The sequence below is a fragment of the Nycticebus coucang genome, chromosome 7, assembly GCF_027406575.1.
Source record: "Nycticebus coucang isolate mNycCou1 chromosome 7, mNycCou1.pri, whole genome shotgun sequence".
In the NCBI taxonomy this organism is placed as follows: domain Eukaryota; kingdom Metazoa; phylum Chordata; class Mammalia; order Primates; family Lorisidae; genus Nycticebus; species Nycticebus coucang.
In genome coordinates this window covers 109,107,187-109,119,468 of record NC_069786.1, presented here as the reverse complement: position 1 = coordinate 109,119,468, position 12,282 = coordinate 109,107,187, and the positions used below count along the sequence as shown (strand labels likewise).

Genomic DNA, 12,282 nt, shown 5'->3' with positions numbered 1-12,282 from the left:
TACTAGAAAATGATACAGTGTAACTTCATCTTGCCAGCCTTGGAGTTATAAGAGTCTCTATTTTATTTTTTGAAGAGAGAATTACCTAAAAATTTCCACATAAAGTAAATTAATATTTTATTATTTCAAATTCTCAATGCTCAAATTAGTGTTAAATTTGGCCCAGTGCACTTTAATTACATTTTTCTCTGTAATAGAATTGACCAGTCTAAGCAAATATTAGTTTATGCCATCAATTTAGGGAATACAGAAATAATTGATTTTATTATTTAACATTATGAAAATGTTTAACTTAGTCTAACGCAGTTGGCAAGTGTCTCAGTTGAAGGATGATCTTCACACTTTAAATTGCACTCTCCGCCGTGTTGAAAAAATACTGTATTTAAAAATTACTTAAGTGCACTTCAATTCTTAGCTAATATTTCAAGCATAAAACCTCACTGGGCAAGGTTCGCCATTAATGATATTGGACATAAATCTATACTGCATAGTTTTCTAGACTTTTCTTGTCAGATTTGATTAGAGCATCACAGCTCCTGCTATGTAGTGTGGATGAAAACTTGTCCGACTGTATTTTCCTGTGCTTGTCCTATTAGAGTTCTCCTCAATAGTTTTAAATAACTTTTTTAAAGCTATTGTGCTTTTTTGTGAGGGTTAGTTTAATTAAAATAAGACAATGTAATCTATCAGCTCACTTAAGCAGGCCCATCCCTGTAAACTGCAGGAAACTGCTATTTGCTGAGAGCAAGCGTGTAGCCTGTGCAATGACAGTGGGGCAGAGAGCTCTGCTTCCCTGTCGGCCTTTACTCTCGGTGGCCTCAGCCTTTCCCTCAGGCATCCTTCATCCTGTGCACAAGACAGGACTGTGCAACACCACAAAACAGGGAACCAGCATTAGTCCGCATCACCTATCAGCAAAGCTTAGTTTTTCTTCTTACTTTTAAATTAAAACAATTAATAGAAGTAGAACTTCTAACATTTGATTTCTTTAACCTAATGAATCTTTTTGTACATTCTCAGGAGTGTACACACTCTCCTCTTGGAGACCCCTGACCTAACACCCTACATAGACTATGAATGTCAAAAAATAGCATTCAGTGCCACTTAAGAAATAAATCAAGATGCATTTCTTAATTGACTTAATTTAGCTTTTAAACCAAATGCACAGAAATATCTGTGCATTTATAGAGGGATTTGGATTGTAGAAACTTTAGTCAATGATTTTGCTGCAGGAGAGAAACTCAAGGGCATATAGCTATTATTGTTATGATGATCACAATGTTGAATGATGATCTATGACTGTCATTTCATGATATGGATCCACTGTACTATGGAAAAGAGTTTTAAGTATCTGGCAAAACCTAGTTAAGAATTATTTGGGGAGGGTGGTGCCTGTGGCTCAGTGAGTAGGGTGCCGGCCCCATATACCAGAGGTGGCAGGTTCAAACCCAGCCCCAGACAAAAACTGCAAAAAAAAAGAATTATTTGGGGGATCAGGCAAACAATATTTTGAATCTTTTTTACCTTAATGCTAAAGATACAGTTTTCCCTGCTTTCATCACATAAGTGTCACGTCTTTCCTAATGATCAAGTTTTATTTTTTATTATATCTTGTATGCATATATCTATTGTCCATGAAAATCTTCCTTTAAGGGAACTGGAGCTGAAAGCACAGAAAAGATACATGAAAGTGAAGAGTGACGATTAGGTTTTCTTTCTTCTTCTTCTTCTTTTTTTAATCCATCTTTTGCCTCTTTGTTTATGAGGCTGTATTATGAAAAATCTATCCTTAACTCCAAGCAAAGAGGTGATCCATTGTTGTATTAAGCATCAAGAATGCACATACAATAAAATTGCCTAAGCTTATTCAGTTGGTAAATCATTGTTGCTTTTCTTTTCTCTTGCTGTAAGCAAATTTCACAGGAGAATGCTTAGAAAGATAGCTTTTTCTTGGGGGAAAAGTCAGGGTTCACTAGTTTTAGTTCTAACTAACACGTTTGAAGGTGATCCAGTCGACACTATACCATATGTTAAAACAAGAAATGTGATTTCCTAGTCAGTTTTAGCCTTAATCATAGACTCATTTTGTGTTTCTGGAATTATTTGTTTTATTTCAATTGTATGTTCAAACAATAAAAAAAATTATTAAGAAATTGATACCAGAGTTTCGCTTTTCAGTAGGTCCTTGGTCTTGGGGATTTGAAGAATGAACCCACAGACCACAGATCAGTGGTAATATAGGACTTTTATTAGAAGTTAGAAAGGAATACAGAAGAAGTAAAAAGTACCAGAGCTTCTGGAAGGAGGAAAGAACTGAAGAACTCCCTCAGGAGTCTCCATGTGGGCTTTTTATCTAGGGTCTTAAGTCTAAAGGATTACACGTGGCTGGCAGTTGGTAGTGCAAATGAATGAATGTAGTTCTTCCTTCACTAGGGCGAGGTTGTCAGGTCTTTTATAGTCTTTGTCTCTGAGAAGGGATTAGGGTGTGTGCCCCTACTCAAGGTGGAACCACCCAAAAACCATCACAGGCTGCTTTGTTCATGATCTTATCAGAGTCCAGAGGGTGTGTCCCAAAAAAGGCAGCCTGTTTGTGCCTGAAAAGGCAGCCTGGGGGACTGACCTCTGAGCTCACCTGGGCCTAGAGAATGGGGAGCCTTCTGTCTATCCTTGCGTGGTGGAATCCTGTGTCAAAATGTCTAATAATATTATTGAATTTTGTTTATATGTGATGAAATGCGAATTTTTTACTGACATTTTCAGATATACCCACGTAACAAAAAAAATGTCTGAAATTCTAATAAAGTGTGTGAATTTTATTTGTTTTTGAGGATTGAAATGAGAAGGACAATGGGAAGAGAATGGTTAAAATGATTTCACTTTTAATATCTTACTTTTTATAACAGCAATTTTTTTAAACTATGCCTATCCCTAGTAACTAATTATAAATTAAGTAATAAGTGGAAAAAGTTCTGCAATTTATGGGCAAAGCTATATCATATGTAATATTAATACTTGTTTTAAAGTTATCTGCTAAGCATGGAGAGGGAGTGGCTGAAGCAGTGGCTATGGAGCTGTGGTGTCTGATAGTCAGCTCTTATTAGAAGTCAAGAGCTTAGATAACTTTCAGATAAGATCAAATTACTGCCTGCCCCCATTACTACATACACACACAAAAAGCAATTACTCATATAACAAACTTTCCTAAACTCCATCAAGCAGGACGTTGAAAATTACAGCAGGTTAAGTTACGTTGAAAGCAAACACATTAAGTGAGGGTGAAGCACCCTCCACTGTTGACTCTGTGCTCTGCCATTCCCACTCTTCACTCTGTGATTTCACGGCTGTTGCACATGAAATGACACCGTGTAATTCACCATCTGAATGATGGCACCCATGCCCGTCCACTTGGACATTCAGCCAACCCTCAGCGTTGGCCCCTAGAACTTCTCCCCGTGTGATTTGCAGGCGTATCTATGGCTTCTCCACTTGGTGATACGTTTCTTCTAAAACATGAACCGTTTCTGATTCACCTCTATAATCTCATTGTTCCACCATCTTTCTTTATTTGCTAAGCCATGTAACACATGGACACATAATATATGTTATTTATACAAAATGATAACATTAGTTAATGGGCACCTCTGTCTAGAGGGATGACGGAGCCTATTCCAGGGCTTTCACATAAATGCCATTACTATCCAATTTTACAGATGAGCAAACTACAGTCACAGAGAAGTTAAATAACTTGCCCAAGGTTACACGGTTAATAAGAGGCAGATTCAGACCTAAACAGTCTGGGTTGAGAGTCTGTGATTGTCAACACTTTGCTACTTAAGCCTTTCAGTCTTAATGTTTCCAGAGAAGCATCTGTGATACATGTCTGTATTAAACAATTCTCAGTGTCTGTAAATTCTTCCTTTTATCTAAGCTTAATCCTTCATGCTTTAGATTCTTTAGATTAAGCCTCTGGTGCTTTCTTTGGTACAGAGAGTCTATATAAGGGCCCTTTATGAACTTAAAGGGAGTTTTAAAGTCATTCACTTGACTACTGGTTCAATAACACAAGTGCTTTTAACCTTTTCCTTTAGATTTTATGTCTGAATTTTGTAAGCATTTTGGTGAAAACTTGTTAGGTTTTCTCCATTTTGCTTAGCTATAATTGAATAGATTCAAGGTTAAATAAATTTGGAGTAGGATTAACATTGATATGTTGATTAACATATCAACAATTTAGTGTGTATAAGATACAGTTATGGAATTATAAAATTTTAAAATAGATCATATATATATAAAATATTTCCATATTTATAGTTTAACCACCAAAATTTGTGATTTAACTGCATTTTATAATAAAATACCTTTGGAAGTATATAAGTTTTAAAGGTAAAGCTGTTTAATGGCATTTTTCTTTCATTGCCTATAAACTGGCTTCCTTTTTAGAAAGGGAACAATATTTTGATTTAACTTTCTCTACTATTATGTTTAACCATTTGGCTCCTTTTATGTTATGTTAACACATCATTCTTTACTGAAACTAAAGTTTTCTTATAATTTAATAACATCCTTTTATATAGTATTTGCCAGCTTAAAATATTACTATAACATTATATAACAACGCATAGCAAGCTACTTTGCAGCTGCCATCATGCAGAAAAGAGTTAAACCATGCAGACCCAACACTGCTATGTTTAGAAAGGTTTGTGCACGAGTTGGCCCTTGACGGGTATCTGGGAACTTGGATATCTATAGTGTTCACACCATTCCTCGACTGATAAATGTACATTATTGTTCCTAGATTGTGTGTGTGAACAATGTGGTTGACTCTGCGAACCTGTTTTCCTCCTATGAGTCTGTAATTTTAGCATTAGGCAGAGAGCAGCTACGTATGTGACCCGCCTCTTTGAGTGCCAAGTCTCCAAAGTGTGTGATGTTTCTGCAAGAGAAGAAACACACTGCTGCATTTCTGGAGGAATGCTCTCTCTGTCAGTCCTCACGGGGGACACAGTTATAAGTGAGGCTGCACAAGGATTCTTGCAGACTCAGCCTATGACTTTTTACACTTATGATCTGGATGTATATCCATATTTTGGTTGCTGTAATCAATTTTATCCATGAACGCAACTGTATTCTGAGTACCCCAGGTCCTTTCAGTAGATTTCTAAATATGAAGTATTCCGGGGAACCCACACAGCCATCATTTACAAAATATTTTTAAATCATTAACTTGTTCCTTCTAACTTTTTCATAACAGAAGCAAGCTACATATGAAGCTACTTATTTTTAGACACAGAAATCGGCATAAGGCTCTAACATGATATTGCTGACCTTACACTATTTGTATTTAACATTTTCTTTGCACTTTTCAACATTGCTAGACACATGCAATCCTTAAGTGTCCCAGTCCTGGTTCTGCATGGCTCCTTCATCACACCCTGCGCCCTCCAGGTTCTCAGTGGGGTTCCTCAAACACATGCTCTGTTCTCTGTGGGTCAGGCTGCCTGTGGCTTTAGCATTTTCACTGTTGCCTCCTTTGGGTCAACATTTGATTGTATTCTCACATAATCTGATTATGGCTCACTCTGTGGTACTGCAGCTTCCTTCCAAAGCACCTTGGCCAAGATACCCTTAGGCAAAGAATTTATCTCAATCAGAACCTACCAAAAATACAATGTCAAAGTCATACATATTGAGATAGGAATTTGAAGAAAGGAACAGGTGAGTAGGAAGTGAGAGGGATGATGTTGATTAAATGTTTTAGGGTCTGTCACAAATTAGTGATCATTCTATTTCTTGACCATGGCTTTGCTTTCGTCATGTGTCATAAGATGAAATTTTATCACTGGCCCAAATAAAAAAGCCATTTAATAGCCCCACATGCCTTCTTTTTCCCAATCATCAAAAGTTCTAAACTAATATCTAAATATTCCCCACATGGCACGTTAATGTGTTCCTGAATATGTAACAGTTCAAATGTCATGAGTAGTCTTAGGCAGAGTCCTCAGAGATAACTTACACTGGGTCAGACAAATGACACAGCAGAGGACTGAGAAATCACATTGGAGCCAAATATTTCTGGAGATTTATCTGGGTGATTTACTCCATCAACTTTAAAAAGATGTATTTTTATTACCCTTCATAAGCTTTTACAGAAGCAGAGTTGTGAGATGGTGGGCAGAGATGGTTAATAAAGGAGAGCTCGGGGTGGTGATTAAATCTACTAAGATACTCCCTGTGATTGAATATTCCATCAGCCTTTGCATGGTTAATGGACTTAAATAACAATCTTTGCCTAAAAATATTAAAGAAATATATCCCACACAAGGAGACTGTAGGATTTCTCAATAAGGATTATGGTGGCATTTTGTGCTTTGAATGTAGAGCTTTGGGCTACATATACCTTAGGGAAATAATTTTAAAATGTACAAATAGATTTTAAAAAGTTGTTAACTGACTTTATAATCTGAGATTTGGTCCCCCGTAGGAAACTTCAGATTCTCCATGTAAGCCAGATCTTTCATGATTTCTCAAGATGGTCCTTTAAATGGGCAAAGCTCTTCAAATTTCACCCTGCTATTGACCATTTGACCCTAGTTCCATCCTTCTTCTAGGATTCAGATTCCCTAACAAATTCTATTAACATTTGTCAAGAGTTACTATTTCTTGTACTGGCCACTTTCAAATTTATGACATCAAATTAGATCATCATTTAGTCTTTTAAGAAATTTTTTGTTGATCACCTAGGTGTCCTAATTGATTTTGAATAAAGTAATACATTTTCCTGTTCTATTGTGGTTTTATTAAAGAATATCTTTTGCTCTTAAAATCAGTTGCCTTTTTTTTTTTTTTTAAGTGACACACTTTTTGACAAAACAAAAATTCACACAGAAATATCATAGCAAACTTGTGGTTTAGGCCCTCCATAGGGGTGTTACACCTGACCCATGGTTAGCAGCAGTAGCTATTTCCTTCATCACTACTTTGAGATCTGCTGTTAGAACCTGTGAGTTGTTGAGCAGTTATGATGACTTTGCCACCTGCCTTTTAGGGGGACTAGAATTTTTTTGCACTGCCTCCAGTTTTGCTTCAGGGTAAATTCATAGAAATTTTGCTTTGTTTTCCTTTCAACTAGTCTTTAAATTGTGTTGTATGGTAATTTTTCCGATATCTTCATATCATCCTTTTGTTCTATAACAAAAATATGTAGCCCATCAAAGACACATAGAGCAAACTGATGTGCTATAGGATGACACATTGACAAGTTCAAGGACAGATGACTATAGTTCCAGAAGGGACTATAAAGATCCACCGCACTCACGGTCTTAGTAAATGTTCTGAATAGGTGTCTAAGTGTGACCTCCAATGAACTGGGACAGTCACAGGCCATGCTTCAGTTCTACCAGGCGGATCTACTTTTATCTCTTAAATAAACCAGGATTCCTCTGGAAAGTTTCATTTTTAAAATAGATATTTTAAGGAAATGTAGTTTAAGATTTACTAAGATTAGAGTCCAATTATTCATTTAGCTTGATATTAGAATGACCCATCGTGGAAATATGGGCATTGTTAGCCAAGTATTCTCCTTCTGCTTGAATAGTTATGCTTATCATAAAACTATTAGAAGTGAAAATTAATATATTTACAGACCCAACATGAGTACACACAATTACTTGCCAGTCCAAATTCATTACCTTTTCTTCCTGCTAAACAGAACATCCCTATGTTTTCTATCCATTCCTCAGGGAAGAAGGTCCTATCCCAGAGCTAAGTCTGAATATGCACAAAAAATGGTGGTCTGTTCTCCTTGCTAGGTTTTGATTAGAGGATGGGAATTCTGTGTAGTTATTTCTAAGATCTGTGAAATTAATTCTGCTGAGAGGTTTCTGGGAAAGCTTCCCTTCCCCTTAAGTCATAAAGAAAGATGGACACTGAGAATGACAAGAGCAAAAAAATGAAGAGAACCTGAGAATGAGGACATCCTTAAACACGTGAGTTAACAAACCATGGGACTGCCTTATTTCCGGAGTCCTAACCATGCGCAGTGATAAGGCTCCCTATTTGAAGTGCCATGTGAGACCTCTGCACTACATTTCACCCAAAGTCATCCTGATTGAGACTGCAAGGGAGAAGAAGAAAAGATTCCAGAACGTTCTAGGTATCTATTGTTTGTCAAACACTGTACAGGCAGGTTTTATGTAATCTTATACTATTTTCCATCTATATGTGAAAGGAGTGTTATCTTCACAAAGTCTCTGTTTTTTGAAAATATTTAATAAATTTCTAGAGATTTCCTGGCTGCAAAACTGAAATTTGAACCCAGGTTTTTAAATTCAGAAGTCACTGTATGGCCCATTGATGCACACTGTGTAGCTGGTTCCATGCACACAACTAATCTTTTTTTTTTTTTTCAAGAGAATTAAATCGTTTATTGATTACACATGATGATGGTAGATACACAAGCTTCATTCTCATCTGTAATTTTATCTGGTACCATTATTCAATTTAGATATATTGCATAGGATATGCCAACAATCACCCTTATAACCAATAATTCCATGATTTTCCTTGGATGACCCCTTTAAATGGTGAGCTTCAGGTCACAACAGTAACCCTCAGTTCAACTACACCAAGGTTTCTGAAGACAATGGCTTCTTCACCCAAGCAGGTTGTAAATGAATTTCAAATAGAACCTGGCATCACCCTGACGGAATTCTAGCTTCACACTTTTGGAAAGTTTACCAAAATGGCTTCAGAGTAGACTAACTTTACACAGCACATTTAAAAAAAAAAAAAAAGACACATTTATTCAGCATCATGATCAGACTATTACATTTAGCAATCAACAGCATGGGTACAAAAAAAAAATCTACATTAAAACCCTTTGTTGGAATGCTTTACACTTTCCACAGAGCAGAAACTAAAATAACCTGTTATACAATTAGTCACAAATACAGTCCTCGAGTTTTTTGCCCATACACATGAGTATTGTCTAAAACATGTCTTCTTTGTAGCAGCTAGGGCCTGCCACCACTGTGCTTGGCTGAGTTCACAAATCTGTTGTAACCTGTAGCTTCCCTGTCACTTCTCTGGCTCTCCTCTCCTGCTAAGCTTTGTTTCCTGGGAATAATTAAAACCTTCTGTCACTGCCATAGCTACTGCTGCTACTGGAACCACCATAGCCACCTTGGTTTCGTGGTTTGGCAAAGTATTGGCTGCCACCACCATAAGGGCCAGAGCTTCTGCCTCCAAATTTCCTCCCTTCATAGGTCCAAAATTTGATGACTGATTGTTGTAATTGCCAAAATCATTGTAACTTCCACCACCTCCAAAATTCCTTCCACTACCACGGCCAAAGCCACCTCCGCCTCCTCCATTGTTATAGTTGTCATAGCTGCCACTCCCGCCATAGCCACTGCCCTGGTTTCCATAACCCTGTCCACCACTTCCATAGCCTCTCCTTCCTCCAGAGTAACCAGGGCCGCCTCCTCCATAACCACCATCATTACCAAATCCCTTGTAGCCATCCCCACTGCCACCATATCCACCACCACCACCACGGCTGCCACCAAAGCCACCACGACCACTGAAGTTTCCTCCATGGCCAAAGTTGTCATTTTCACCAAAAACACCTCCACGACCCCCACCAAAGTTTCCAGAACCACTTTGACCTCTTTGGCTGGACGAAGCAGTAGCCATCTCTTGCTTTGACAGGGCTTTCCTTACTTCACAGTTGTGGCCATTCACAGTATGGTATTTCTGAATGACAATCTTATCCACAGAATCATGGTCATCAAACGTAACAAAAGCAAAGCCTCTCTTCTTGCCACTGCCTCGATCAGTCATGATTTCAATCACTTCCATTTTCCCCATACTGTTCAAAATAGTCTCTTAAGTGATGTTCTTCAGTATCTTCTTTAATACCACCAACAAAGATCTTTTTCACAGTTAAGTGGGCACCAGGTCTTTGAGAATCCTCTCTGAAAACAGCTCTCTTTGGTTCCACAACTCTTCCATCCACCTTGTGTGGCCTTGCATTCACTGCTGCATCCACCTCCTCCACGGTGGCTTATGTGACAAACCCAAGGCCCCTGGAGCACTTGGTGTTTGGATCTCTCATTACCACGCAGTCTGTGAGCATTCCCCATTGCTCAGAATGGCTCCTCAGACTCTCATCAGTCGTTTCAAAGCTCAACCCTCCAATGAAGAGCTTCCGCAGCTGTTCGGGCTCTTTAGGAGACTCTGACTTAGACATGACGGCAGTGGGAAGAGAGACTTTAATGATGCTTCCTCGGCAGCATCCACAGGCAGAAAGGAGTAAGCTAACGAACGTATCTGCACACAACTAATCTAATGTCAGGGCAGGGCACGTGCTGCTCAGCCCCTCTCTGCATCGCTCCAATCTTTATCCTACGTATGCCGCTTCACATATTTATTTTATATGCCTAGCATCATTTTCAATTTGTAGTTGCTGAATCTAAGCCATTCTGGATCCACTAATTTTCCAGCTATATATTTTTAAACATTATCAGTTTTTGATAAGAGGTGATTTATAGTATTAAATGCATTATATCTAATGATATGTTATAAAACCAATTGATTATCAGAGTCAAAAAGGCTATTATAAAATAGAATCATAGTTTATTTATTATATGTTTTATTTATTACATCTCTTAAAGGGAAATATGTACTTTTTTGTTTTAATGATGTGTTTTTATAAAGAATGCCATGCTACAAACATTCTTATGAATTTGTAAGATACAAAAAATTGTTTTCAATAATGACAGAATACCCAGCATACATATCACTTATACTAACCAATAACCCCTTCAGATCTGTGACTTAAACTTCAAGTCTGAGGGATGCTATCTATGGAATAAGACATAATAGTTAATATTTGCTGAAAACTAATTTGAATGCCATGACATGATAAGTATCAAAGCTACAGTAGCTGTTTGGATTTTTGTATTCAGATTATTTACTTTCTGTCATTTTCAAGTGCAGACAACTAAAGATGTTCCTTGGAAGAACAAAAATCAATGTGTCACCCTGGCTTAAGGCTATATTTGTCCTGTGATTGCAGAATTACTAGTCTAGTTTCTTGTGGAAAAGATGTATAATTCAAATGGATGACTTCTTTTTTAATATGATGAAGACAGTACCATAAGTTTAAGTAAATAAGTCCTATTTAATGCAGTATGTTAGGAAGCATGAATTCCAATGATTTCTTCTAGCCTGCCATCTTGGGTAATAATCCTGTTCATAGAGATGATAAGAAAAAGTAAATGCTGGGATACTTGACTAGTTATCAGAGCAGTGGTGATGAGATGGGGGTAATTATCTATCTAAAATTATTTACAAGGCCCTGAAAATCTCTATCATTGCTGAATGGGGATAGAGAATCCAGTGAATAGCATACACCTAGCGTAAGACTTGTTTGGAGTGGACACAGAGGAGGCCTTTGCCTACCTAGTTGACATTTACCTCTGAAATTTTGAAAAACTGTGAAGCATATTTGAAGCTAAATTGAGTTTCTTTATTATATAAAGAATGGAAACATTAGAATGAGTCTAACTTGGGGTAGGTACTCTACCTCTCCAAATCCAGTTTAGCATGAACTTCTGTAACGTGTGTGTTCTTTTTAAATTTATTTTCCAACCTATGTTTTAATGTATTCTGCTCAATTTTCATCCTGATATATGTTCAGTTTTACAGAATAAAAGACTGTCAGTGTTGGATTCTCATGTTGTATGTGGCCATATCAAAGTGCTCAAATGCAGGTGTTGTCAAATGTGAGATCTCATAACCTGTTAACTTGTTATTTAGAGTGAACGAAAAGTATTAAAAGCTTATGTTGGTGAAATAAAGTTTTACTTTATTCCATTGCTATGAACATTTCTGATACCTAGGTTGCATTAAAATATCTTTAATGCGTTGATACATTTATAAAATTATACATGTATTGATACTAAACCAGTGTCATTTAGGGATGATGTTTATTGCTTTTCAAGAATACAATGTTAGTTCATGTTAATTATGTTAAGTTTTAGAAGCTACTATCCAATTAGCTAAAAATATATTGTTACTAGTAGCAATTTAAAAGATCACAGACAGAAATAAGGAAGTTAATGGTTGACAATTAAATTTATATCTGAGTCAAAAGTGTAAGATAGAAGTGGTTTGAAATAAAAGTGACCATAATGAAGAAAGAATGTCATAGGAAAAAGCCAGTTAGTTACTTGTCTAAGTAGAGTAGGTTCCTCAAATTTAGCACATTGTTTAAACTAC

General features: G+C 37.0%; 1 protein-coding gene and 1 pseudogene across 2 annotated transcripts in view; one reads left to right on the top strand and one right to left on the bottom strand.

The window, feature by feature from the left end:
* ERBB4 (erb-b2 receptor tyrosine kinase 4) overlaps positions 1-12,282 on the top strand; it is a 1,129,145-nt gene that overhangs the window by 715,632 nt on the left and 401,231 nt on the right. The window lies entirely within an intron of this gene.
* Positions 8,407-10,269, bottom strand: LOC128590573 (heterogeneous nuclear ribonucleoprotein A1-like; annotated as a pseudogene). Its single transcript, XR_008381295.1, has one exon. The product of XR_008381295.1 is annotated as a heterogeneous nuclear ribonucleoprotein A1-like (transcript).